This window comes from Peromyscus maniculatus, chromosome 12 (assembly GCF_049852395.1).
Source record: "Peromyscus maniculatus bairdii isolate BWxNUB_F1_BW_parent chromosome 12, HU_Pman_BW_mat_3.1, whole genome shotgun sequence".
NCBI lineage: Eukaryota > Metazoa > Chordata > Mammalia > Rodentia > Cricetidae > Peromyscus > Peromyscus maniculatus.
This window is the reverse complement of record NC_134863.1, coordinates 15,941,420-15,967,983: the sequence shown is the minus strand read 5'-3', so window position 1 is coordinate 15,967,983 and position 26,564 is coordinate 15,941,420. Positions and strand designations below refer to the sequence as shown.

At 41.0% G+C, this 26,564-nt stretch overlaps 1 protein-coding gene across 16 annotated transcripts in view; it reads right to left on the bottom strand.

The window, feature by feature from the left end:
- Positions 1–26,564, bottom strand: part of Lpp (LIM domain containing preferred translocation partner in lipoma) — a 602,788-nt gene that overhangs the window by 427,660 nt on the left and 148,564 nt on the right. For 15 of the 16 annotated variants that reach the window (XM_042259107.2, XM_076548644.1, XM_076548640.1 and 12 more), the window contains one exon: positions 9,169–9,234. The exons of the other annotated variant lie outside the window; for it this stretch is intronic. The gene's annotated coding sequence lies outside the window, so the exon portion shown is untranslated. The remainder of the gene's footprint in view (positions 1–9,168; positions 9,235–26,564) is intronic. 16 annotated transcript variants of the gene reach the window in all.

Below are 26,564 nucleotides of genomic sequence, written 5' to 3'. Positions count from 1 at the left end.
AACAGCAGCCAGCACAGAACCTGGCACACAGCAGATACCCAGTGACTGCTGTCTTATGTCCATCTGTAAGGTCCAGCACTGATGGCACCTGTATCACATTATTCCTAAGGGTCTCTCAAAGGAACAAAGGAGACAGCCAAGGCCTGCGAACTGGTACACAGTGACTCCAAAACCAGCCATCTCCCTAAGGCTTGGTCAGACTGGGGCAGCGACTTCACACCTGCCAGTAACCAGGCAGATAAAGCAGGGAGTGGGGGGTCTGCAGTACACAGATTATTTTAAGTTCTTTTGGAGTTCTAAAACTCAATAGACATGTAAGCTTCATATACCCAGCTCAGATAACAGGTAACAGCAGAGGGAAATATTATTGACGAATATAACTCTATGTGCTGCTTCGTTGAAAACTGTCTAGTAAAATTCAGGGAGAGAGAAGACAATAAAGAGAGGGCAAAACAAAATAACATGTAGGCATAAAACAAACTTGAACCAGGTGTAATGACATATGTTTTTAATCTCAGCTACTTAGGAAGCTAAGGCAAGGACACTTGAGCCTGGGGTTTCAAGACCATCCTGGGTGACAGACTCTCCCTCCAAAGAAAAATAAAAAATAAAAAAGTTAAATGCTAAGGCTGATTCCAAAGCTAAGTGGTAGACATAGAGGACTTCCCTAAACAGAGGGATAGGTTCTAGTCCTTTAGCCAGGAAAGTAAGACAGACAGACAGACAGACAGACAGACACACACACACACACACACACACACACACACACACACACACACACACTGAAGGTGGTGGTGGTGGGGTGTTCAGAAGAGCTAGTCCCCTGCAGCAGAAAGGCCATCAGTCTCTGTGGAAGTGAACGGCTTCACAACTTGGGTCACTTGAACATTCCATGTTTCCTACACTGAAAGCTAGAAGACTGACCACCCACCCACCCATCACTAAAGTGTTATGCAGAAGGAGCAATGAAGAAGTTCATGCGGGCTGTGGGATTGCTACTTTGCCACTTGGCAGGGCAGCTTTAGCTAAGCAGCTTATTTGACTGGACAAACAAGAAATCCTGGAGGCAGAGGCAGGCAGATCTCTGTGAGTTCCAGATCAGCCTGCTCTATAAATTGAGTTCCAGGACAGCCAGGGCTGTTACAGAGAGAAACCCTGTCTCAAAAAGCCAAAATAAACAAAGAAATCTTGTAGAATTCCAGCTGGAGTTCAAGGCGTCTGGAAAATTATCTTGTCCAAGGCCCAAGTGAGGCAGATGAAGAAAATTAAAATTCACACCCCCCCCCCAAAAAAGGGTTTTTTTTTTCTAAGAACACATTTCTTGATCTCTGTCATCTTGTCTGCCATTCCTGATATTTATCCGCCTCAAGCAAACTTTTTCTTGCATGGCAAAGGCTGACTCTTCAGCTCCTTTTATTGCTTATCGAGATCCAGTTAATTACCTTCAAAGCTAACTCCAGTCTCTGGGCATCTAAGAAACCTCTAAGGGAAAAAAAAATAGCATTCTCCAAATTCCCTCACCCCACAAGTATTGCTGGGATTACACCTCACTTCACAAGGTATCAATGTGTCACACACTGCCCTGATTCCTGACCGGCCTTAGTCAAACTCAGCTCCACATGTCTACCGGCTCCATCCCTAGACACCAGGGCAAGCTATTTTACATCGCTGATAAATAAATGCTCAGGAACTTGGCTTGCCATAAAATGTTGTTTTTCTGTCCCTCAGCCAGGTACCGTCTCAAATACACCATGTTGCCTCAGAACCTTACAAGGCTTCATGTAAAGAATCAAACACACTCTTTACGATCACCTCCCAATCTACCAAGTGTCTTAACAGGCTAAAGATGAAGCAAAAGAACTGTGGATAAAGACTACAGCTTGGACATGCAACCATGCACGTGAACAATGGGATATCACTGCCACTGTGCTGCTTGAAAGCAAGTAAGTCACAATGCAGACATGGAGTTGTCTGCCCATAGCACTCACACAGGGTCCCTTGTGGAACAGGGAGGTCCCAGCTCACCTATTCCCATAAGGTACAGTTTGTAGCATGTGGTACAGGGTTGGATAGACAAACTCTCAGTGCCTCGTCCTTAGCTGTGCAGGCTCAGTCCATCTACCGTGCTGGATTAGAGACATCTGCCAAGGGAGCCCCACAGCAGAGACACTTGCGGTAAAGGTTTTACCCTGCATCCACACTCAATCAAGAACGTCTGAATGGGGAGGATTTACGACACAGAACTCTGTAACTTCCAAAGCAACCCACGGCACAGATCAGATGGGAGGCTTTAGAATCCCTTCAGCAGACAAGGGCTTAGACGCCAGCACACGTAGTATAAGGATGGCCCCAGCCAGACAGCTAAGGCATATTGGCACAACCGTAATTTGTCCATCCACCAATATGCTCCACAAGAAACACCCATATGCTTTCTTTTAGCTTCCATATGCTTTTTTAGTGAGGAAACTAAAATATTTCATTAGTTTTGAGTAATTAATAATTACTTATTTCACAATAGTCACCCTCATTAAAAAACGAAAATAACTGATTAAGCTGCAGGATCCTGGCTTTCAGCTCAAGCTCTTTCGTTCTTTTTTTCTTTTTTTAAATTCTTCTCCTGTAGGAATTGAGTAACAGAGGAGAAGAGCCAGTGTGGAAATAGCCACATTACAGGGAATGAAGTGTTATCATACACGTTACTCTGCATTCCTCTTGACTGAGACATTATGATTTAATAAGAAGAGCATGGATTTGGGGATCAGAAAGACTTTGGAATTCACTGCAGTTGGGCTTCTGTGAACAGCACTTTGGAGGAAATGAAGGGTGTTGAAAAGATAAAGCCAGCTGGATCCCTTCAACCTTGTCCTCCCCTACTCCCAAGGAGCAACCTCATAGTGTTCCCTCCCTCTAGCTGGAGGCCTGGGTACCACATGCCCCAAGAATGCTGGCAGCCAGCCAGTGGCTACAAGCAGGGTGTGGCCTATAAGAATGCCCCTCAAATGCTAATAAGCATGGGAACTACCCGGGGGGCTTGTAGCAATGTAGACTGATTCAAGATGTTTAGAGTATGGCCTGGGAGACTCCCAGGTAGCATGGGTATTATTGCTGGTCTTCAGAGAAGACTCTGATGGGCCAGGACCTAAAAGAGATCAAGTGAGGAAACAGGACAAGTAACAAGGGAATTGTGTCTATCTCATCAAGTCAAGATGAGGATTACTAATAATTTAAATCAGCAGTTCTCAACCTGTGGGTCGCCACCCCTTTGGAGGTCAAATAACCCTTTCACAAGGGTCACATATCAGATATCCTGCATATCAGATATTTACATTACAATTCATAACAGTTGCAAAATTTCAGTTATGAAGTAGTGACTAAAATAATTTTATAGTTGGGGGTCACCACAACATGAGGAACTAAAGGCTTGCAGCATTAGGAAAGTTGAGAGCCACTGATTTAGAGGATAGTATGTATTCAACCTCCTGGTAATTAGGGTATGATTTCCATTTTAGAGACAACAACGCTGAGACCAGAAGGAATCAAGTACCCTTCCGAGGGCCTTGTAGCTAACAGAGCTGGTACACAGGCCTCTCAGAGTGAGGCTGTGTCAGCCGAAAGCCAAGGAATAGAGAAGGTATTCCCGCACACAGCTGCTATGGAGTGTTTCCTCTCCATTCTTCCCAGGGAGCTACTAAGCTGCTGCTGCCTGAACTTTCCTAAATTGCTTTCACTCTATTGGCCTCCACCTCCCCACCTGTAAGGTGAGGGTGTTGCCCCTGGCAACCCCTGAGGCCTCCTCTGCTCCTGGCATAGGCTTTCACTCTCTGGCTCCCAAATAAGCTCACAGTGGGTCACCAGCACTAAGTGTGAGTTTCACACATGTGGCAGTCATTACAACTTGGCAGAAACCAAGTTCTAGCTGTTCACATCTGGAATTACGTGGAGCTATGTACGGACAGAAATCTGTCTCTGTAAAAAGTCCCATGCTCAGGGCGACAGAGAAGAAACAACAAACGTTTCCTGAAGCACCAAAGCCCCACACCAGTCCATAACTCAGACTCTACTCAGGACACTATGACCCTAACTGCTTTTTGCTCTCCCTCATCTCATAAAAATAACCATACCAGACATTCCCAAACCAGGGGGAAACTAGGAGTTGGTTATAATTCTTTGACATTCATTCTTCTGCCTGAAGGGATAATTTAACTAGTGAGTTATCACATAAGTGACTCAGAAGGTGTGAGCTTGTCTCTCACCAAAAACCCCAGAATGTAACCACTGCATTCCTATGGGGCCCATTCACCATTTTCGACCAGAATTCCTACTCATACTCAGTGCTATCTCTGGGATGACTCGCGTTTTGCAGTTGTTCTGGATTTAAATCCAAAATTGGCTGATTACTAGCCACACTGCTTTGAACAGATTTTCCTACCTTCTAAGCTTAAGTTCTTTATATTGTGGGGAGAGGGGTGGGGGGTGGGGCTTAAGTTCTTTATATGAGGATAATTTTTTAAAGTAAATAACATACTGTATTTAAATGATAAGCACTAAACAAACATTGAGTTAAAAGGACATTTACTAAAAGAATAAATTAGCAAACGGAACAAGAAGAGTAAGAATTTCAAGGTTAAAACACCACTTCACAGGTGTGTGTGTGTGTGTGTGTGTGTGTGTGTGTGTGTGTGTGTGTGTGTCAATGTCCAGAGTCATGGTAAGGGAGACTGGCAGAGAAGAATAACAGAGTCTATGATAAAAACCCAAGAGACAGGAAGCATGAACCAACCAAATGGAAGACTGAGCTTCTCACATACAGAAATATCATTTGTCTACCCTAGAACTCATGTGTCTAGAGCATTCAGTGTATCTACAAAGCCTTTAAGTTGTAGCTGGTGTTCTTTGAGGCTTTGTATGTTTGAGATAGTTCATAGAGTTGTGGGTGCCCCTCCCTCATCTCCCCGTTCCATCAACCCACATTTTAATGGTGATCAGATTAAACAAGAGGGGTGTTCTGGATTTAGCACAGAGCATGGCTGAGAACTTGCCAAGACAGCTGAGGCAAACTGGAAACTCAAGAGTTGGGGAATCTTTCCCAGCATCTCTACCAACTCTCACCTCACTGAAGGAGAATCAGAGGCTCAGAGAAAAGTCCTGCCCTCCCTAATGTCATAGCACAATGATCAGAGGGAGCATCTGAACCTCAGACAATAAAACAATTCCCAATCTCTGAAGCTTAGTTCTGTGTAGTTAATAGTAAGTACCGAGGTCCAGTGGTCTCTATGTTTTCTTCAATCTCATGGATAATTACTATCTCCTCCTCTGAAGCTTGAAGACTCATGGAAACACCAGCAACGTCTTAGGTCAGCCTAGTCCCAGAACACCAAGGAACAAGATCGGTCTGAGGAAAAGACATCCTCCAGAACTCAGGAGATGGAGACAGATCCCTAGGGTTCTCTAGTCAGCCAGTCTAGCCAATCACAGAAAATAAGGGAGAGCGTGACAGACAGAGGAAAAAAAGATACCCAACTGGCCTCGGGCTTCTGCAGGCACATGCACAAGTGTGTACAACTACAACACACACACACACACACACACACACACACACACACACACGCACGAAAAAGTATGAAATAAAAAGAAATTTTGGTCTATCAATTACACCAACAACTTAGACCAGTTAGATTCTCTCTGTGATCCCCAAATTACTCCAACTCTTAAGTTAGAAATGTAGGGGAGACTGAGTCTCAAGAATCCCTCTGGTTTTGATATTCTGACTTGTCCTAACAAGCCTGATGACCATTCATACTGGATAACTCAAACAACAGGCCAGGAACTAACCTTTATTTAGTGGTGTTGGTAGTGAGTAAGCTTACCAGATCCTCGAAAATGGGAACGCTTTTTTATTATCCATAGGACAGTGATTCTTAACCTGTGGGCCACAACCCCTTTGGCAAACCTCTATCTCCAAAAATATTTACATCACAGCTCATCACAGGAGCAAAATTACAGTTATGAAGTAGCAACAAAATAATTTCATGGTTGGGGTCACCACAACATGAGGAACTGTACTAAAGGGTTGCTGCATTAGGAAGGTTGAGAGTCACTGGCATAGAAGGCTGACTTCCTTCCTTTCTGACTTGAAATTGCAAGTTGTTGCTGGAGATTGGAAGAGCCAGGTGCCCAATAATCAATTATAGAATACATATACTCTACAATTTACATCAGTAACTGTTCTCTGTTAGATCAAAGAATCAAGGGTTAAACACAATACCAATTTTCCACACAAGGCTCTGTGATGAAGACACAGGATTTCGGGAACGTGGCAGAAGGGAGACAGATAATATTCTGGTTACTAGAATATTGAACAGATGAAAATCCATGGACAACTGGTACACCTCTATCTATTAGCAGATGCTGGAATAGATTAGAGTGGGAAGATGCCTTGCTCAAGGTGATACAGCCAGCTGACATCAAGACTAGGGACAGTTACAGTCTCATTGCTTCCAGACCACATGACACACACACAGCATCACTGCCCAGAGCAAAGGAAGAAACCCACAATGACTACTGCTTCTGCCTCCACTAAAAAAAAAAAAAGCAATGGCTGATTAAGATTATTCAAGGCAGACCAAGACAATTTCCCAAAATTGAAAATTACCATCTCATACGGGCAATATATATATAAGTCCATGAGTACTAACTTGATATTATTCCTCTAATGAGTCACCATGGAGAAAATGGAGACAGCCAATGGTCTGCAGGAGGCCAGAAGTCAGCTCTTCCTCTAGTACAGAGACCAACGATTTGGAAATGATACTTCATGTTCTTTAAGAGTAAACAGGGTGTACAGTTTCAAATGCCATGAAGTGCAGCTTTAAATAGATTTGGTTTGGAAACGGGACAAGGAACACACCACAGTTGGTGGATCGACATCAAAAGCTGAGGGAAAACAATGATTACACTCATTGATATCCGCTGACATGTATACTGTCAAGTCTAATTCCCAACTTAAACTGCTATTCTTTATTATCCCCACTAATACCCATTTTTACCACAAGACTGTTTTACATGTGTACATCATGCTCCCAGAATATTCAGTTCTCCATCATCCAAAGGCTGAGATAATTCCATCTGTTAGTCCCTACCAGCCTATAAATCTGAAAGATAGGGATTACATTGCTGGATAGATAGAGACATGGATGGGTGACAAACAGATGCATAAATAGGTAGGTAGGTAGGTAGGTAGGTAGATAGATAGATAGAAAGACAGACAGACAGACACACACACACACACACACACACAGATAGATACGAAGAAGGATGGATGGATGGATGGATGGATGGATGGATGGATGGATGGATGGATGGATGGATGGATGGATGATGGATGGGTGGATGGATGATAGATGGGTGCGTAGGTAGGTAGGTAAATGAAATTCCCCATTTTAAAGAGCAATTTTTGTAACTTTCTAAGGTTTAATTAAAGTATCTTTTAGTCTTGAGACAGATTTCAGTGGGGAGAGTAGATGTAGCTAACTAACTAACCTTCAAAGCTTATTCTATCAGCACTTAATAAGTGCAAACTAAAGGGATAAACATGTGATAACCATAGTCCCTAAACAGCTCTCTAAAGCAGATCTCTGAAGTAGAAAATTTAGGTAGATTCACTTTGGTTTTTGTATTCTGACCTGTCTTAATCGGTCTAATGATTCACCCAGGGTAAGTCAGAGGACAGACAGGGAATCTCCCTCTTCTTCAGGGTATTCACAGAGGGTGAAATGGTCAGATCCACTGAAAGTTAGACCCATATTGATGTCAGAGAATAGAAGAAGGTTGATTTTCTTCCTTTCTTAACTTGAAAATACATGGGAGCTATCAAAAACTCTAACAAGGGAGGCCTTCAGGAAGTTCTCTTTTGATATATTTGTCCATGAAAATGATAGGTAGAAACAAGTTTTTGTGCAGACATTTTGTATAACATAGTAGGACTAAAAGAAAAAATTCTTACATTATTTTGCATACACGTTTCTAAATAACATTTTCTTTTGTAGGACTCGGAAAAAAATTCAACTACACTTGCAACTGAGTTAATTCTAAAAGTTTCTCAATTCATATCACCCACCTGTATCATATTTAGTATATTTGATAAATATTAGCTTTGAAAATCATGTTAGCCTAAAACCCTAATTCCCACTTGATTCTAAACTGGTAATTCCTGTGATTACGGGGCACTACCAACCAATTTCAGGGTTTTCTTTAAAGAACCGTGTGAAGTCATGTTTGCAATCCATCATCACTGAAATGGTACACCAAAGTTATTAACAAATGTTGACAGCAATCTAAAGAGTAACTCCAAATCTTAGACAGCTTTATACGTTGATGCCGCGGGTTAGGAATATCATATTGATGACTTCAACTTCCGGTGAAGAAAGCCTAAAAGATCGTAATGAACACAGCAGCATCCCTGGGAGGTGGACATGCCAGCAAGCTGCCTATAAGTAAAACTAGAAGAGTTGAACTGAAGATGTTCCTTTTCTCTTCCAACAACCTCCGTTTTCTCAGCAACTTCATGAGGAGGTTCTCTGCAAGGATCTCTCTGTCCTTTGCAATGGACCAACGGAGGGGCATGAAATTACAAAAGCCTAACTCACTTTCTGTGTTCCTACTTCATTGCCACATTGCAATCTTTGATGCACAACTAGATGGTTATCAGGCATATACAATGACTAACCAACCCCTAGAAGCATTCTGTAGTTCACTCAGAGCCAAACAATTCTGGCAGTATAGTATAATAAAAAGTACACTCAAAGAAGGAAAGCTGAGGAGACAAGGTGGAAAGTCTGCTTGCAATACACTAGCCAATGACACGATAAAACAGTGGAGAAGACCATCCTACTGTATAGCACCACTGTGGATTCTCAAATGTTCATTAAATGTCAATTTTGCATATTGTCCAGATGTTTCGCTTTTAGGTGTTAAAGGGGTAGAAATTGAAAAGCAAAATTAAACCAAGAAGACATAAATGGAGGGAAAGTTACAACCTTGGATATTTTTCATGATTCTCTTGACCATAAAGTACTTATGTGTGTCTTGCATTGGGAATCAGCCTTTAGCATCATGGGTTCAGGGGTCTATTAGCATTCTATAATTGCGAAGACTCCAATCCTCTCTTACCTGAAGCAGCTTCTGGCTTTAGGGATGGACAATGGACACAGGCTCAGCCAGATGATGGGCTAGTCTCTGTAAATTAAACAGGCAGAAGTCACTTGAAGGCACTGGACACCAAGCCTACTTTAATCCATCAGTAATAAAAACAGTATATTCTGCAAAACATGTCCACATTCATGATCTCATTTCACCCACATGAACGTGATAAAGAAATGGGAAGAGATTATTCTACTCACATATGATGGAGGTAGAACTTCATAGAGGGGCAGAGAATGAAAAGGTAACTGGTAAGTCTTGTGAAGAACTTCACAAATATAACATGAAAAACAGTCATCAGTTCAGAAACGATGACTTGCCCAAGAATATACACTACAGTACAATACGTGGCAGAGTATGAATTCAGAAGGAGGAGCTTTGCCACTGGCCTGGTGATCTCTATTCATTGCCTCAGTTTCTCCTCGGTCATGAGGCTACGGAACACAAACAACTCACTCACCTGATCTTTAAGTCTTGGTAGAGGAGGATACTAAAGTCAAATCAGCAATGTGACTGCCCTGAGGAACGGGAAGAGCACATGGCATTTAGACCTAGTCAACTGTCTTCCTCTCTCCAATGGCCTTGGGCAAGTTACTAAAGTTCCCTATTAACTTCCTCATATGAGAATGAAGATTATCTCTATTATCTAGTCAAAACTGTCCTCAGCTAAACAGGGGCAGGGAGATTTTCCTCCACATCCACAGTGGCCATGTACAAAATGTTAATATTTCTTTTTATGAGCCAAACACACACTACTAGAGCATATCCCAAGATGGCTATTTCTGTGATTCATGGTCCTAGTTTTAACATACCATGAAATTATCTATGTCATTCTTAAGTGGCCTCAACACACCGCTCCCCCCACCCCACCCCCAACACACGAATGCACATGAGCATTCATGCACACACACATGGTAACAAAAATAAAAATAATATTAGAAACTCGAGGGTTTTCTCAAACCCCAAAAGCTTTAGGCAGCAGGGCTGCTCCTGGTGTACAGCCTTTCCAAGCCTGTGCCCACAGCATTGCCCGAGGCTCAAGGAGCTGGAGCTGCTGAGAGAAGCACTGGAACAGAGAGAACTCGTTTGATATTTTACATGGACAGATTGAAACCTCGTTCGCTAAAATGTCCAGTTTTCATAAAGCATTCAAAATGCAGTTGGAAAACATGGCTGGTAAGATGCCCTGCCAGAAACTCATCTCCTACCCCCAAAATCAAAACCTTAACTAGCCTTTCACGTCACACTTTATTTTGTAGTCTACAAAACAGTACATGCTAATTACATCCTAAACCATGTTCATCATATGCTCAATGAGTCCTCACCGCTCCAATTTTACAAACCTAGCAACCAAGCTTCAAAGATCACAAAACTAACACAGAGCAGATGAAAATTTAACCTTGAACCCTCATACCAAACATTTGCCTCTTATATGAGGTGAGAAGGCTCCTGATTAGAGAGAGCGACTTACTTCAGGAACTGGAAAACAAGTAGGTAAAACAGAAACTGCACTTAAGCAAAGAATGCAAAATTCAGAAAAATAAGTATCTCCTGTTTTCTCGCATATGTGGGATGAAAAATAGAGATTTTAGAACAAAAGGGAGGGGGAGGATGGGCAGGCAGGCAGGCAAGCAGGCATTAAAGTTAAAAAGATCCCACTTGAGAACAGGAAACTGATAGAGTAAAAGGGAACAGGAGTGGATGAAATACGGGAAAATAGGAGTAACGTGCATTGTATACACGGTGTACAGCTCGTGATGAAAACCAGTCGTGTGGACAAACAATAGACACTAATTTAAAAATTGACCCCAAAAATGCACTTTAGTTTGGGATCATGCCTCACCACCTAGTAAAAGGACAGAAACAACAACTTCACATCTGTGGTCTCAGCAGAAAGTGACACTTGACTAAGCACAGTAGAGAGTTCAGTTCTGGGTTAGTTACCATGAACACTTGCTCAGGCCTCCCCAGCACAGTTTCACAGATGCATCGTCCTCACCCAAGGTGTTAACACACAAGCCACTAAACAACATCTACAGCGGTGGTTTTCATACAGACTTTCATCCAAACCTCCCCTCACAGGAGTGAAAAGCTGAAGCCTTCTAGCCATGCAGTCACCAGCCCATGCACATGACTGGAGTGTTATGTGTCCTCTGCCGATCTCAGGTGTTTCAGAAGGCAGTGGAACTCTTCTTAACCCACAAGGCGACAGGACAACTGGCGAATCCCATGACAACCTCTGGCAATGAAGCCAGAGCCCCTTGGTTACTTCGGGGATGTCTGGTTTGCTGACCCACTGGAATAGATGGGTCATTTCTCCAATATCTTTCCTCTCCCAAGAAGAATATTCTCACCTCCAGAAGCAATTTCAGCCAAAAAAAATAAAAATTAAAAAAATCTATATATTCAAGCTCAAACTTGTAAATTCTCAACCTATTAATTGGAATTTATATAAATCTAGACTCAGAACCTAGCTGAAACTAAAACAACATTATTAAAATTTTGTTTTAATCACGACAAAACCAAGAAGAAACATAAAATCTGTGGTAGAAAACAATAGAGAAAACCAAGTGGAATGCTTGACTATAAGGACAGACGTGTGTGCCCATGCGCGCACACACACACACACACACACACACACACACACACACACACACACAGACCATGACACACAACAGAGACCATTTCAAGGGGCTTTTTCACAAACCATGGTTCAAATCTATCACTTCAAACAAAGTATAAACCCTAAGGAGGTAATGAAAAAACAAAAACAAAAAAAACTTATGAACAAGCAGACTAAGAAGCAAAACCTAAGCTAACAAATGAGCAATAAAACAGACTTCTGTGGGAAAAACAATTCTACTGATATCAAGTTAGCCCATCATCCCAGAGATGTCCGAATAGGGAACGTTGCCAAGCACAGAACCCTCCAAATAGAGCACTGAGGACCTGGTCTCCTGTAGACTTCCACAGTTGAATGGCTACGGCTTGTGAGGAAATGTAGAGTTTTGAGTTTCTCTTCTCGGAGGTCTAGACAATGGCTGCCTAGAAACCATCTAGAGAACACCGAAAGTTATTTCATCTACATTTTTGTACTTTCATAAATTTAAAATGGCAAAAAGATTACTTATAGGAAGATCTAGTTAAAGTAAATGATGTTATGATGTTAAATGTGAGATTCAGTCCCCAGAAGCAACTGAAATGTTAGATTAGGACAAAGGTATTAAATGACAAGTATGGGTGACCCCCAACTCTGGCCATCAAAACCCAAGTGATTTTCACTGCACTATCTCCCCCACCGTTCTAAGATACTTCTCAAGAATACAACATATTCCACAGCTTATAAATGATCCAGTTGTCTCATTAAGGTAATTTTTGTCAGTTTTTAATTGCTTCCCTCCCTGATTTTAATTTTCTCACCTGTCAGCATCGATCAGAAACAGTGAAATCATCTGACATACTGGCTGATTATGTTCAAATTAATCAAGATTTTTTTTTAAGTAAAATTGCTCTGGCCTACAGGTAATGCACAACTTCATAATGTGATATTTAGGAGAGGCCTACAATGGACCAATCTAGAAATTAAATGGAAGACTTTAGGAATCCTGAGGAGAAATGTAAATTATTTTCACACCTACAGGACTGAACATTGAAAGGTCAAGACTCTTTAAAAAGAAATTTAATCAACTAGTGTTCTCCCAGCAACAGTGTACAGTGCCTGGACCCAGGCAGGAAGAGGTACAGTTATCTCAGAATATTTGAGATAGGTTAGGAAGGAATAAATAAAGATGAGCTTGCCTTAAATAGCATAACTTAATAATGAATGTATAATAATGTAACATAAAATATCATATATAATAGTCAAATAACAATCTATTGAGAAGTTGTATTTCACATTGATAACTGTTAACAGCTCGATATATGTGTTTCCGTGCAGATTAATCAGAGCAACGAAGGGAGCTGAGATTGGTGATATTGGTAATGGTAGCAATCTTTGCATGTGACAAGAGGCAAACTGAAGGCTCAGAACAACAAAGGAATGCCGATTTTTTTAAATTTGCATACGTGTTTTGCCTACCCATATGCCAGTGCACCACGTGTGTGACTGATGCCCAGAGTCCAGAAGAGGCTATCGGTTCCCTGGGGAAGAGATATGGGCAGTTACCGGAGTAACAGGCAGCTATGAGCTGCCATGTGGGTGTAGGAAATCTCACCCAGGTTCTCTGGAAGAACAGCAAGTGCTGAGTCATCTCTCCAAACCCAGCAAAACAACTAGACACCTAGCGATGGCCAGGCCTGGTGGTCTCCTGATCTATCTGAAGTGAGCAATTCACCGCAATTACTCAGAAGACAGGGGAAAAAAATGTAGTGTAAATCCTCCATCCCTAATTATTCAGTGCTAATATCTATCAGAAACAGTGTTTAAAACACACTTAGGAAACCTCGAGCACTAAACTCTTTTAGAAGAAATAAAAGAACTGACAGGAAACTACCCCGCAAGGCGTCCTGGCACGAGATCATGTTAATACACTAACGTTATTCCTACCTAGAAATAGTCACATGCATGGATGCAATAATAATTGGGTTCCAAAGTGAGTTCATAATAGTCGCAAACCTGCATGTGAGTTACTTTGCACCAATCTGGAGGCTCTTGAATTGAACAGAAGAAACGAAGCCACTGGGTGTATGCAAAGGCTGGGAGAAACAAGCATAAAGTCTTAAAAAACAACAACAACAACTTTGGAAGCAAAGGTGACCATATGTGACATGTCACATCATTCTAGTAGACTCTGGCTCTGCTTGACCTCAAGTGTCCCCTTAATATAAAGGTTTTTGGGTACTGCAAAGTTTGATGAGGCAAGTCTTTTTTTCCTAACAGTAATTTATTATTAATATTTACTTGGCACTCACTGTATGTCTCATTATGGCATCTTCAAACCAAACTTGTTTTTGCTCAATTTCTCCTCTTCTCTCTCCTCCCTGCAACTCCCCTTTCCCCTCTGCTTGCCTTTCTAATGTCACTTGTATCCTGTCTGTGTTAGGGTCTCTGTTGCTGTGAAAAGACATCATGACCACGGCAACTCTTATAAGGAAACCATGTCATTGACGGGGCTCACTTACAGTTCAGAGATTCAGTTCATTATCATCATGACGGGGAGCACAGCAGCATGCAGGCAGACATGGTGCTGGAGAAGCAGCCAAGCATCCCACATATTGCAGGCAACAGGAAGCTGACTGACACTGGGTGGTATCCTGAGTATAGGAAATCTCAAAGCCCACCTACAGTGACACACTTCCTCCAACAAGGCCACACTCACTCCAACAAATCCATATCTCCATATTGCTACTCCCTGTGAGATTATGGGGACCAATGGCATTTAAACTACCACCTGTCCTGCTACCCTTCCTTTCCTCAGCACTCCATACTCCCCCTTACTACTGTTCTTTGTAGTTCCTGAGTCAATACCCACTCTGACCTCCATTGTAAACACACATATAAACAGTGCAGGCTAGGGTCTATCTGCATGTCCTTAGATATTTAAACTAAAGAGAAAGATGAGATTTTTTTTTTATCTTTGAGTCTTCAGTCACTTCATTTAATATCATATTTTCCAGATCCATCCATTTTCCTACAAAATTAATTACTTCATTTTACTTCTGAAGCAAAGTCTCTGCTCTGTTCTTGAGGCTTATACTCCAGGCCAGCCTATGCCTTTAGTCCAGGCTAGCCTAAAACTGGTACCCTCACTGCCACAGCCACTCAAGAATTGACATTACAGAACAATATCCCTATAGAAGATCATTAGATAGAAGACTACCAGCAAGCCCAAGTTCATTCACATACAGACCACTTAAGTTACAGTGTTCCCTCACTTCTCATGACCACACACCTTCAAGAGAGTTAGCAAACTTAGTTTCTTCAATCCTAACTTAAGTCTTGACTAAGGAAACAAAGAGAAGGGAACAGGAACAAAAGAGAGATATTTTTATATTGGAAAAAGATAAATAAATGAATACCTATACCTAAGTCAATGTTTGCTCTACCCAATGTACTTAGAAAATGTATGAATTAAAATTAGCCAGACATGGTAGCATACAGCTTTAATCCCAGCACTTGGGAAGCAGAAACAGACAGATCTTTGTGAGGCTGGGGCCAACCTGGTCTCCATAGCAAGCTCCAGAACAGCTAAGGCTACACAGTGAGATTCTATCTCAAAATGGTGATGATGATGATGATGATGATGATGATTATTTAGCTGTGGACTTAGGAAATAAGTCTAGTGAAGTTGGGAGTTTTCATAAGTTTTCATAGCTGTGTTAGTAAAGTCCAGTGCATTAGGGGAAAGAGGAGGCATAAAAGAACTCTTGAAATAATAAATTCTAAAAACCAAGTGTAAATATTTTTTAAAAAGCAGAAATGTTATATAGGCAAAACAACTAATCTAGCTAGAAGTAATGTGTGCAAATTAATACATACAATGGTTATCAGGGATGGGGTGCTGGGCCCTAAGATGGGAAATGGGGTTGAAAGTCCAAAACATAGAATGCAGTAAATATGCAGAATGAACAAGTCAATTTCCTAATATAAAGCACAAGGACTCTTGATAGTAACAGGACCAGTAACAAGATTTTATTTAAACAAAGATTACAGCTGTCCATGTCACATAGGAAGAGAGATGATGGATAAGTTGTACATATTGGACTATACTAGTCATTTTAGTTTATGTGTAGCTGATGTTATAGATATAAAACAGACCCAATAATTTTTAAATGGAAAAAAATTTGCACTCAAAAATTTCAGATAAATTAAATTTAATAAAGTAATATTTATTAAATGTTTCAAAACAGTTAGAAATTTTAAATACATGTATCTTTTAAAATATTCTTGAAGTCATGATTAAGTCTGCTTTACATCTAGAATAACTAGAAAGTAGAAAATTAAATAAAAGGGTGGAGGGATGGCTCAGAGGATTAAGAGTATTTATTGCTCTTGCACAGGACCCAGGTTTGGCTCCCAGGACTAACACTGAAGTTCACAATCATCTACAACACCAGTTACAGGGGATCCAACCCCCTCTTCTGACATTCACAGGGCCTAAGTATGCATGTGGTACACACAGGCAAACATTCATCGATATAAAATAAAAAAATAAAGTCATTAAAAATAAAGACTAAATAACCTAATTAAGCTCACTTATACTTGTGAAATGTCTTACTAGAAATTATACTCTGGCCTATAGATTTACAGCCTCCTACTGCATCCAGCATGTTCTCAGACCAAAGAGAGGGAAGCCTGAAGGAGGCCATAAAGTTGAACAGCATAAAGAAATGCAGACCATAACAGAAAAAGTGAAAGCAGTGTTTATCCAAGTGAGAGGGAAATGCTGGTGACAGGCACACACTGAAGGAAATATCCAGGCAGAACTGAAGCTGTCCCTTAGGATCTGCCCTGTGTAAGCCATAGTGCATGTCACCACACATGAACACTAAGACTGACATAATGGAAAACTCTGTTTCAGAACAATGTGGGGGGTAGCTCTAAATGCCAGGCTGTCCACAGGAGAACACAACTGTTTCACTCAGAGCTTGTATTTGTCATGGAGGGGGTCAAAGAGCATGCAAAAGGGGAAATAGACCATTAAAGGCATGATCAGCACCCTTGGAAGATTGGATCAGGGATCCAATTAATATTGAATCTCATGACCATGATGATACATGGGTAGGAGAGGTGATTTCAAGAGGTATGAAGAAAAATAATAATGTCAGATGCTTTAAATTGCAGCAAACAAGGTCACCTAAAAAAATACTGTAAACAGGGAATTCCTAGAAACAATGTTTCTTGAAGGAACAATGGCAACAGAATGCCCCTCCTTTCTGAATTACGCAGAAGGTGTGATAAAGGTAAACACTGAACTAATGAATATAGATCAACAAGGGACAGAAAAGGTAATCCTTTGTCTTTGGCATCAGGAAATTCCCTGAGGGCACTCTCACAGGCCCCCATGGCAAATTCAGTTCAGTCCTTTCCTGCCATCTTAGAAAAAAACCCTTCTCAGAGCAATTAAATAACCAAATACCTATTGTAATAAACAATACTGATCGGGGTAATAGAACACCTATAGCAGAGAGAATGGAAAGTTCAGGAGAAACCTAAATTTTTTGGCAAACTTCTATAAATGAACAAAGACCATAATTAAAAATAGGAAAAAATGACAATCTCATAGAGGGTCTTGTAGACACAGGTGTGGATGTCACAATAATTGCACCAAAATTTTGGCATCCAAATTGGCCTCTTCAGGAGGTAAATGTCCAGCTGTTAGGGATTGGAAAATTATCTCAAGTGAAACAGAGTGCAAGATGGGTCAAATGTATTGAGACAGAGAGGAAAATTAAAGCCATATGTGGCTAATATAGCAATGAATTTATGAGGACATGATTTGTAACAATGGAATACTCAGATTAACATTCCTCCAACCTCACTAAACTAAAGCATGTTTTTGACATTAATATTAGATGACATTATAAAGAACAGTCACCAGCGATCCAGATTATACAAGAACAGGGCACAACAGCTGTTGATCTTTCAAAGATACCAACAGCTCTACCTTTAAAATGGTTAACAGACAAGCCTGTATGGATTCAGCAATGGCCTTTAACAACAGAAGAGCTGCAGGCCTTGGGATAGCTTGTACAAGAGCAGTTAAATGCTCAGCATATTGAAGAATCAACCAGCCCTCGGAATTTTCCTATATTTATTATTAAAAAGAAATCTGGTAAGTAGAGAATGGTAACAGACCTAAGAGCAATTAACAAGGTAATGATCAATCTACACAACTGTCACATATATGTAGAGGGCCAAAGTGAGACACATCCAGGCTCCCTGGTTTCCGGTTCAGTCTCTGTGAGCCCCTAGGATCCCAGAAGAGTCACTTGATTCTGTAGGTTTTCTTGTGGTGACATTAACTGCTCTCAATCCTATAATCCTCCCTCTCTCTCCTCTGTAAGATTCCCTAAGGTCCACTTAATGTTTGGCTGTGGGTCTCTGCATCTGTTTCCATCAGTTGCTAGATGAAGCCTCTCTGATATCAACTGGACTAGGCACCAATCTCAGAACATCCAGTAAGCAAGACATGCGGTAGATCGAAGATTATATGACTGGGTTGGTGTCCCAGTCCCTCCACTGGAAGTCTTGCCTGGTCAAAGGAGATGGCCAGTTCAGGATATATATAACCCCTATTGCTAGAATCTTAGCTGGGTTCATCCTTGTAGATTTCTGGGAGATTCACTTGCACCAGGTTTCTACCTGGCTGGTTTCTTCTTAATCGACACTAATTTCTTAGCTCCAGCCGACCAGCATCAAGTATCAGAGCAAAGCAAAGTTTTGCTTTAGTAGTTCTGGTATCTTGTTAATCATAGCTGATTCTTCAGGCCCAGCTAACCAGAACCGCATAATCTGAATTCAGGACAACAAATGGGCCTGATACAATCTTTAACCTTCCCTTTGAAACTGAACAAGCCAGGCCTCCATCTTATCTTCCAAGCTCCCACAAAACATCACACATAGCTCTTAACATTCAGTGGCTCTTCTAGCCCAAAGTTCCAAAGTCCTTCCACAATCCTCCCCAAAACATGGTCAAGTCCATTGCAGCAATACCCTACTACTCTGGTACCAATTTGTCTTAGTTAGGGTTTCTACTGCTGCAACAAAACAACATGACCATAAAGCAAATTGGAGAAGAAAGGGTTTATTCAGCTTACAATTGCAAATTGGTGTTCACCACTGAAGGAAGTCAAGGAAAAAAATCAAACAGGGCAGGATCCTGGAGGTAGGAGCTGATATAGAGGCCATGGAGGGGTGCTGCTTACTGGCTTGCTCCCCATGGACTAGGTTTTCTATGCTCCCCTTTTCCACTCTCTTTCTGTTTTCTGCCCCTCCATCCCCTTCCATATACCCCTCCTTTAGGTAAATGCCCAAATGTGCCTTTAGATATAGCTGGGTCTTGAGGTAGATTGATTCCCAATTTTCTGAGAAACCACCATACTGATTTCCAAAGTGGCTGTACAAGTTTTCACTCCCACCAGCAACGGAGGAGTGTTCCCCTTGCTCCACATCCTCTCCAGCATGAGCTGTCATTTGTGTTTTTGATCTTAGTCATTCTGACAAGTGTAAGACAGAACCTCAGTCATTTGAATTTGCATTTCCCTGATAGCTTAGGATTTGGAACATTTCTTTAAGTGTCTCTTAGCCAATTGAGATTCTTCTATTGAGAATTCTCTGTTTAGATCTGTACCCCATTTTCTAATTGGATTATTTGGTTTGTTGATATCTAGCTTCTTGAGCTCTTTATATATTTTAGAAATTAGCCCTCTGTCAGATGTAGCTGGCGAGTTTCTTTCCAGCTCCTGCCAAGCTCTGCCAGCCCCGCCAGCCCCAGTGCCCACTTATAAAATAAACACACCGAATCTTATATTATTTAAACTGCTCGGACATTAGCTCAGGCCTACCATTATCTGGCTCTTACTCTGATACTAAGCCCAATTTTGTTAATCTATATTGTTGCCACATGTTCTGTGGCTTTACCTGTTGCCTCTAAATGATGCTCCCTAGATGGCAGCTGGTGTCTCCCCCTTCTGTCTTACTGTCTTTCCTTTTTCCTCTCTCTAGACCCGCCTATACTTCCTGCCTGGCTACTGGCCAATAAGTGTTTTAATTATCAAACAATCATCCACAGCAATCAGATGTGAGGTTGATGAAGATTTTTTTCCCTTTCTGTAAGCCGCCATTTTGTTGTGTCCTTTGCCTTACAGAAGCTTTTCAGTTTCATGGGGCTCCACTTATTAATTGTATCTGCATGACTGGTGTTCTCTTCAGGAAGTTGGCTCCTGTGCCAATACGTTCAAAGCTATTTCGTTCATTCTCTTCTATCAGGTTCAGTGTATCTGAATTTATGTTGGGGTCTTTGATCCATTTTGACTTGAGTTTTGTGCAGGGTGGTAGTTATAAATCTATTTGCATTACTCTACATGCTGACATCCAGTTACATCAGCACCATTTTCTGAAGATGCTTTCTTTTTACCATTGTATAATTTTGGCTTCTTTGTCAAAAATCAGGTGTCCATAGGTGTGTGGATTTACATCTGGGTCTTTGATTTGATCACTGATCCACCTGTCTCAAACTCAGGTTCTTTAGGCGCATGTTTTGATAGACATTATGAAGGATAGGACAAGAGAGCCTATTATGTCAAGGAAAACAATCAGTATCATCTGTTGTTAATAACAATTCAAGTTTTAAAGTGAAAAAAAATCAGAAATCTGAGAGTCTGATTCTTCACATGTTCTTTTTTTTTTTTTTTTTCAAGAATATTGTGAAATTCCTAAAGATCACTTTTGTTAAATGGAATAAAATGTGGTGACTTTTGGAAGATCTGAATAACTCAGTGAAGCTCCATTTTCCATACAATGGACACATGCTGTCATAAAATCTCAGGAGATTCAAGTGAATAGGCCGGTGGGTTTCAATACATACATAAGAAGTCTTAGTATAATCCTCATTTCAGATTCCACATCAGAACTAACCTTTAAGAAATTACCAAATTTCAGTAATTATGGAAATTATGTTTTGGCAGAGAATCAAAGAAGAAAACAAAACCCACAATTCTATTTTTTTTTCTTTTTTCTTTCTCCTTCCTTCCTCTTTGAACTAGATAGCTGTTTTGAGACTGGATTTTCTTTGTAATCTTGAATCAAAACAATGCACCAGGACAAGTGAAATGCAGACTCCAGACACTGCTTTTCTCACTTTTTATTCTGTTCTGTTTTGGTGGGGAGATATTCTTGCTGGGGCTAGGGAGATGGAGCAGCAGTTAAAATGGTTGCCTCACCAGCAAGAGGTCTCAAGTTTAATTCTCAGATCGTATGTAAAATGCTGGATGGGTATGCCTGTCAACCTGTGATTCCTGCCTTGGAAGTCAAGAGACCAGGGATCCCACAAGCAAGCTGCCTAACTAGACTTGTCTTAAAGGTGTGCTCTGGGTGTGACTGAGGTACCCTCTGTCAAAAATAAAGTGGAAGAGTAACTGAAGAAGATTCCTAGTATCAAGTTCAGGCCTGTACAGGCATGTGCACACACATAAATGAGTATTCCCATATGCATACATGTAAACAAATATACATATGTACAGATACCACACATGCATGGAAAAGGAGGAGGTGGATAAAATGTACTTCTTTTGCTTACTCTAACACCACATAAACAAAAATGTACTTTTGCACACAAACATTTTCATCACAGTTATCTTTTCTCATTTTAAATTTCTAATATGAGATAATATTAGATATAACACAGTTGAATAGAAGTTAATTCTTTATGAGTTTAAAGGAATTCAGAGATGAAATCACTGGACTAGGGAGGATTTAAGCTCTCTCCCTGCTCAGTACACATCTTTATTCTAAAGCCAAGAGGAAAGAAATAGTTACTATCTATTCATCCTTAGGGAACTGTCATTCCACACAGCCTCTGGAACAACTCTATATAAAATCACCATGCAGTAGACCATTCCTTAGTGAAACTAATCACACACTGTTGATCTTCCTTTGAGGCACTGGTTACAAGTCCACCTGGATCAGAATTCAGCTGTCACTATGACTTGAGTTATCCTCTTGCTCTCGATTTTGAGCCTGCTTCCTTATTGTAAAGTAAAAATGATGAGGATATCTTGTAAGAAACAATGCAGACCCAATGAATAACCCATTAGATTCAATATGCTCATCATCTAGGGTACAGTAAACACTCACCCTACCTTACCCACTGCTATTTTATCTAAGATATTTCCTACCAAGAAAACTTACATGCAATGTTCTCAAAACAGCCTGTCTAACCATAGATGACCACAGGTTGAAAATGGATCCTAGTGGTAGACTCATTGGGTTAGATATAGAAAAGAAACCTATTACTTTGAAAGGGAATATATGTAGAGAGAATATAAGGATGGTCCAAGGGTACTGGTTTCTCACCTCAAGAGCAGAAGACTTAAACTTTGGCCAGGAATGAAATCAGGATTGTGATTATGACGCAGCAACTGTATGTTCCAAAGTTTATGTGGTCTAGTGAGCAGTAGCTCAAGCCATGGTCATTTCCAGTACTTTACTGACAAGACACAGGAAGAAAAGGAAGTGAAAATTCCAAGCAAGTTCATAGTTAGGTAAGACAGAACTTTTTTTTTCCCTTTTCTTTTGATAGAACAAAAGGTCTTGTTCAACACTAACCCTACACTTCATTTTAAATCCAAAAAAGCATAAGGTTGGGGAAAGTGGAGATGCTTGTCTACCCAAGGTCAGAGTCAAGGACAAAACGATGTTCTCATTTTTCTAAGAATAGATTGTAAGCAGGAAAGTGAGGAAGAGAACCCTGCTAAATTCCCTAGATTGGAAATATAATGCTGGGGAACAGACATACAAAATTCCCACAGAATTCATAGATAAATATATAAAGGAGGTAATCATTAAAGTAATTATATTAGTCAGGTGTAAGTTCATGTGTAACGAAAAAAGAACACAGCGACCTCTTTATTCGACTTTTCCTCATTAACTTAAAGTCAAATCACTTCAAGCAGCATCTTCATAGCCGTGGGGCCTCAAGGGCTGATGATTTAACAGGACGATACATTATACTTATAGGCTAATGTATAGAAACGATCAACCCCCTTAACAGCACTTGGATCTTCAATCAGGAAATTCAATTTTAGCTGCAAAACTATGTTTTGGCAAAAGTGCAATTGAACTCAGTGTACTTGTCACATTTCTAAATATACTCCGGTCACCATGACAACAAGGGAGACTGATGGATTGCTTAAAAAGAGTACGGTATATTTAATTGTCAGCATTTTAAACTGACTCAGAAAAAAATGCTGTGTGATAGGTCTACTCACCATGGTTACGGCTGGCTGAGTCCATAATAATAAAAAGGTTCATATACGCACATCACTAATGTGCGCAAAATGAACGTAAAAGTCAGAAGATCTGGTGTTTCCAGCCACACCACCAAACACCAAACTGGAGCTATAGAAAGAGCTTGTTGCGATTCAGGTGCCACTCTCCCAGAACAGTCAGGAGAGTTCAGCCCCTTCATTGTGCCCAAAGACAGAAAAGCAAGTCCTAGATCAGACCCTAGCACCGGTTCCCCTATCTTAGACTAAAGAAAAGAAAAAAACTTGATATTTTCTCCAGAGACATACCTACAATCAAGGATGAAAGAGATTCTGTGTTTCCTGTAGACCTGTTTCCTAATGGCATTTTCTTGTATCCAACCATTTCCTAATCAAACACTTCCTAAGCAAAGGTAATTATGGTAGGGGATTTGCTGTAAGCCATGCGTATAAATGTGACAAGCAGACATAAGCCCTACCCTCAAGCAACTGACATCCTAAGACAAGAGGAAGACAAAAAATATAGATTAGCAATCTATTAATAAGAATGAAACAATCAAGTTCATTGATCATCTGTTTGCTATACAGAGTATATCATATATAATAGAAAATACTTCTAGAACAGATAGCTTCTACCAAGAGTTTGCAAAGTGAATAAAGGAAACAAAAACATCCTAATACTAACCATGCATTCAGAGAACTGTATGCACAGTACTGAATATAAAAACAAGACAAAAGAATAAAACATCAAGGGAACCCACAATGTTTGAGCTCAAGATTAGGGATAGTCTCTTAAAGATAGGGCATTTGAAGTCCTTACATCATGACTCCATGTCAGTTTCATCTAAGATAAGAGAACCATCAGGTGGACACAAACTTGATTTGTACACTGGGCCAAGGACAAACTTGTATGTCTAGAGTTCACTGAGTAAAATGATGAGAGGTGATAGTTAGCATAGTTCCTATGGACTGTGGAAACATCCCTTAAATATTTCCATACAAAAGAAAGTCCACTGTGTGTTTTCCAAGGAAAAGCTGTGTTAATATGATGCATTCAAAAATTTTAGGAGATCTGTCTATAAGGTACAGAAAAAGACCACAGCAGATTTACTGTCATAGTCAAAATAATGGTTTAGGTGAACAGAAAAGGGCAGGGAGATCGTTCACAGTGTGGGAAGACTCGGGAAAGAGGATAAACACATACTGTCAAGCATGTGGCAAAACGGGGTTGACAAAGGCCCTGCATCATGTGACGAACCATGACCCATGATCCTACCAGCAGGTCTGGGTGAGGGTGAATATGTGGCCTTTCTAACGAGCTCTCGAGCTCTCGGATTTCATTACTGCTCTGTGGACCACACTCTAGAGAGTAAGAGAGTGCAGAAGCAGGAACACCATCAGGGTGGGAAGGAAGAGGAGTTGGGGTTAGAGTGGTAAGAGGCAGACTATGAACAAAAGGGGGAAAAAAAACATGAGATAAGAAAATAATTGAAGCTAAAGGGAAAAGAATGTGAGTAGAAATGGGGAAACTATTGAATTATTGACTCTGAGCTTTACTAACGCTTTATTGACCACTATAGAAACATGGTTTCTATCTATCCCATGCAGAATGCTTTCACAACCAATATTTCTTCTAGCCAAAGTCTAGAGCCATGGGAAATGGTTATGGTTAGAGATGACAAGGGAAAGAGCAGTCACTTGTTGAGCGCTTATTTTCTGCCAGTCCCGGGTGCTGTCTTCGAACCCAACCATCACTTCACCTTTATTTAACAAATGTCAATCGGATGCGCACAGACATTATGTAATATTCTGAATCACATCCCTTCCAGGTTGGACTCTTTCACACAGCCGACCCTAGAGTCACGGGCCCATCTTTCCCTCTGCCTAGGACACTGAATTTAGGGAACGGTGGCATGCTCACTTGAAACCCTGATCTTCAAAGTCAGGCTTCCCTTTTCCTGTAACTCGGATTCTTCGAGCCTACCCCTGACAAGTTTTTATGCACAGACTCTAGCAGCAGTGAGGCGGGGAGGGAAAAGCAGCTGGTCCAGCAGAAGCTGTGATTCATTTCACACCTAGAACACAGCTTGAGGAGTGCACAGGCCATCCCCTCGACTCGTCAAAGCTGCTCAAGTCTCCACTCTCCTAGCACAGGACTCTTCCACAGCCCCACACTTCACTTCGAACTTTAGTAACATTTTCTGCCCTGCAAGTAACTGTGCCTCTACACAGAGGAGTGTTTGCAGCAAGAATGTGAGAAAGAGGCCCACACTTCAGAAGATGCATGGTGAATGGCAAGAGATATTGACAAGACATCAGCAGCTAAGAAAGATGAGCTCAGATGCTTCTCCCCAGCATAGGAAGTGGGTAAGCAATAAGCCGCAAGATCTACCCTCTAGTCCCCCACACTGTGCTTTCTCAAGATGATTCAAAGGTATGGCTCCACGGGCCTGACAAAGGAGACATCTCAGGAAGATGAAAGGATGTTTTTATGCCTGCTCTCTCTCTCTCTCCCCTTTTTTTTTTATTTGTTCCTTCTCAAGTAATAACTATTAATTGTGCTATGCGGGCAGGACTGAGATGAGTCTACCGGGAAGCCAGCACAAATCCATCAAGTGCTTTTAGTCCAAGCTTTTTAGAAGCAATTGCTTACCACATTTTCACTGTTCTTTTGCTCACAGCTAGAATTAAAGCGGATTTTACCACACAGCCACTCCGATGCCCTTCGCTCCCTCCTCCAAAGTGAGGACAGAAGAGGGTTATTGGCCTATGACCGGCAAAATCAGACATATGTGGGGGAAAAATCTATTAATTTAGTGTTTATAAATCTCAAGTATCAGCATGAGGCAGGTATCCTTCATGCATTAAGGAATGCCAATACTTTTGTAAGGCAGAAGATACGGGCCAAATTAGGTTAAAAAAAAAAATGAATGTTCACTGGCAATGAGCGGTGTATTTCAAGTGATACAACTAGCAAACAGCAGAGGCTGGAAGACGCAAACGGGGTCTTCAGCATTGTAGCTCACAAGAGTATCCGGTATGTTCCATTTTGTCCTACAGGAGAATCAAGGAGGCTGTGCCTAAGTAGAATTAGAGAGCAATGGAGCTACAGAAGATTCCGGAAGGATGGCTTCTGAACAAGACCACACTGCACCTGGTTTGGGGGTGCCCTTAGCTGTCCTGGCACCATGGAAGCTCTTGAATCTTTTCTGACAAAATAACATCACCCAAAACCTGGTCCCTCCTCCCTCCCCAAGTCCTAGGCTGACACCACATGAGAAGGAGTCAAGTGAAGTACGGAACGAAAGACTGAGGGCCTCGAGTTCAGAGAGCACTTGGCTCATTATAAAGTATAATAAAATAAAATAAGGAGAGAAAAAGTCAATTTAGTCTAAGATTAAACTCGCTCTTCCACTATTATCCGCACATCCTCCGACAGA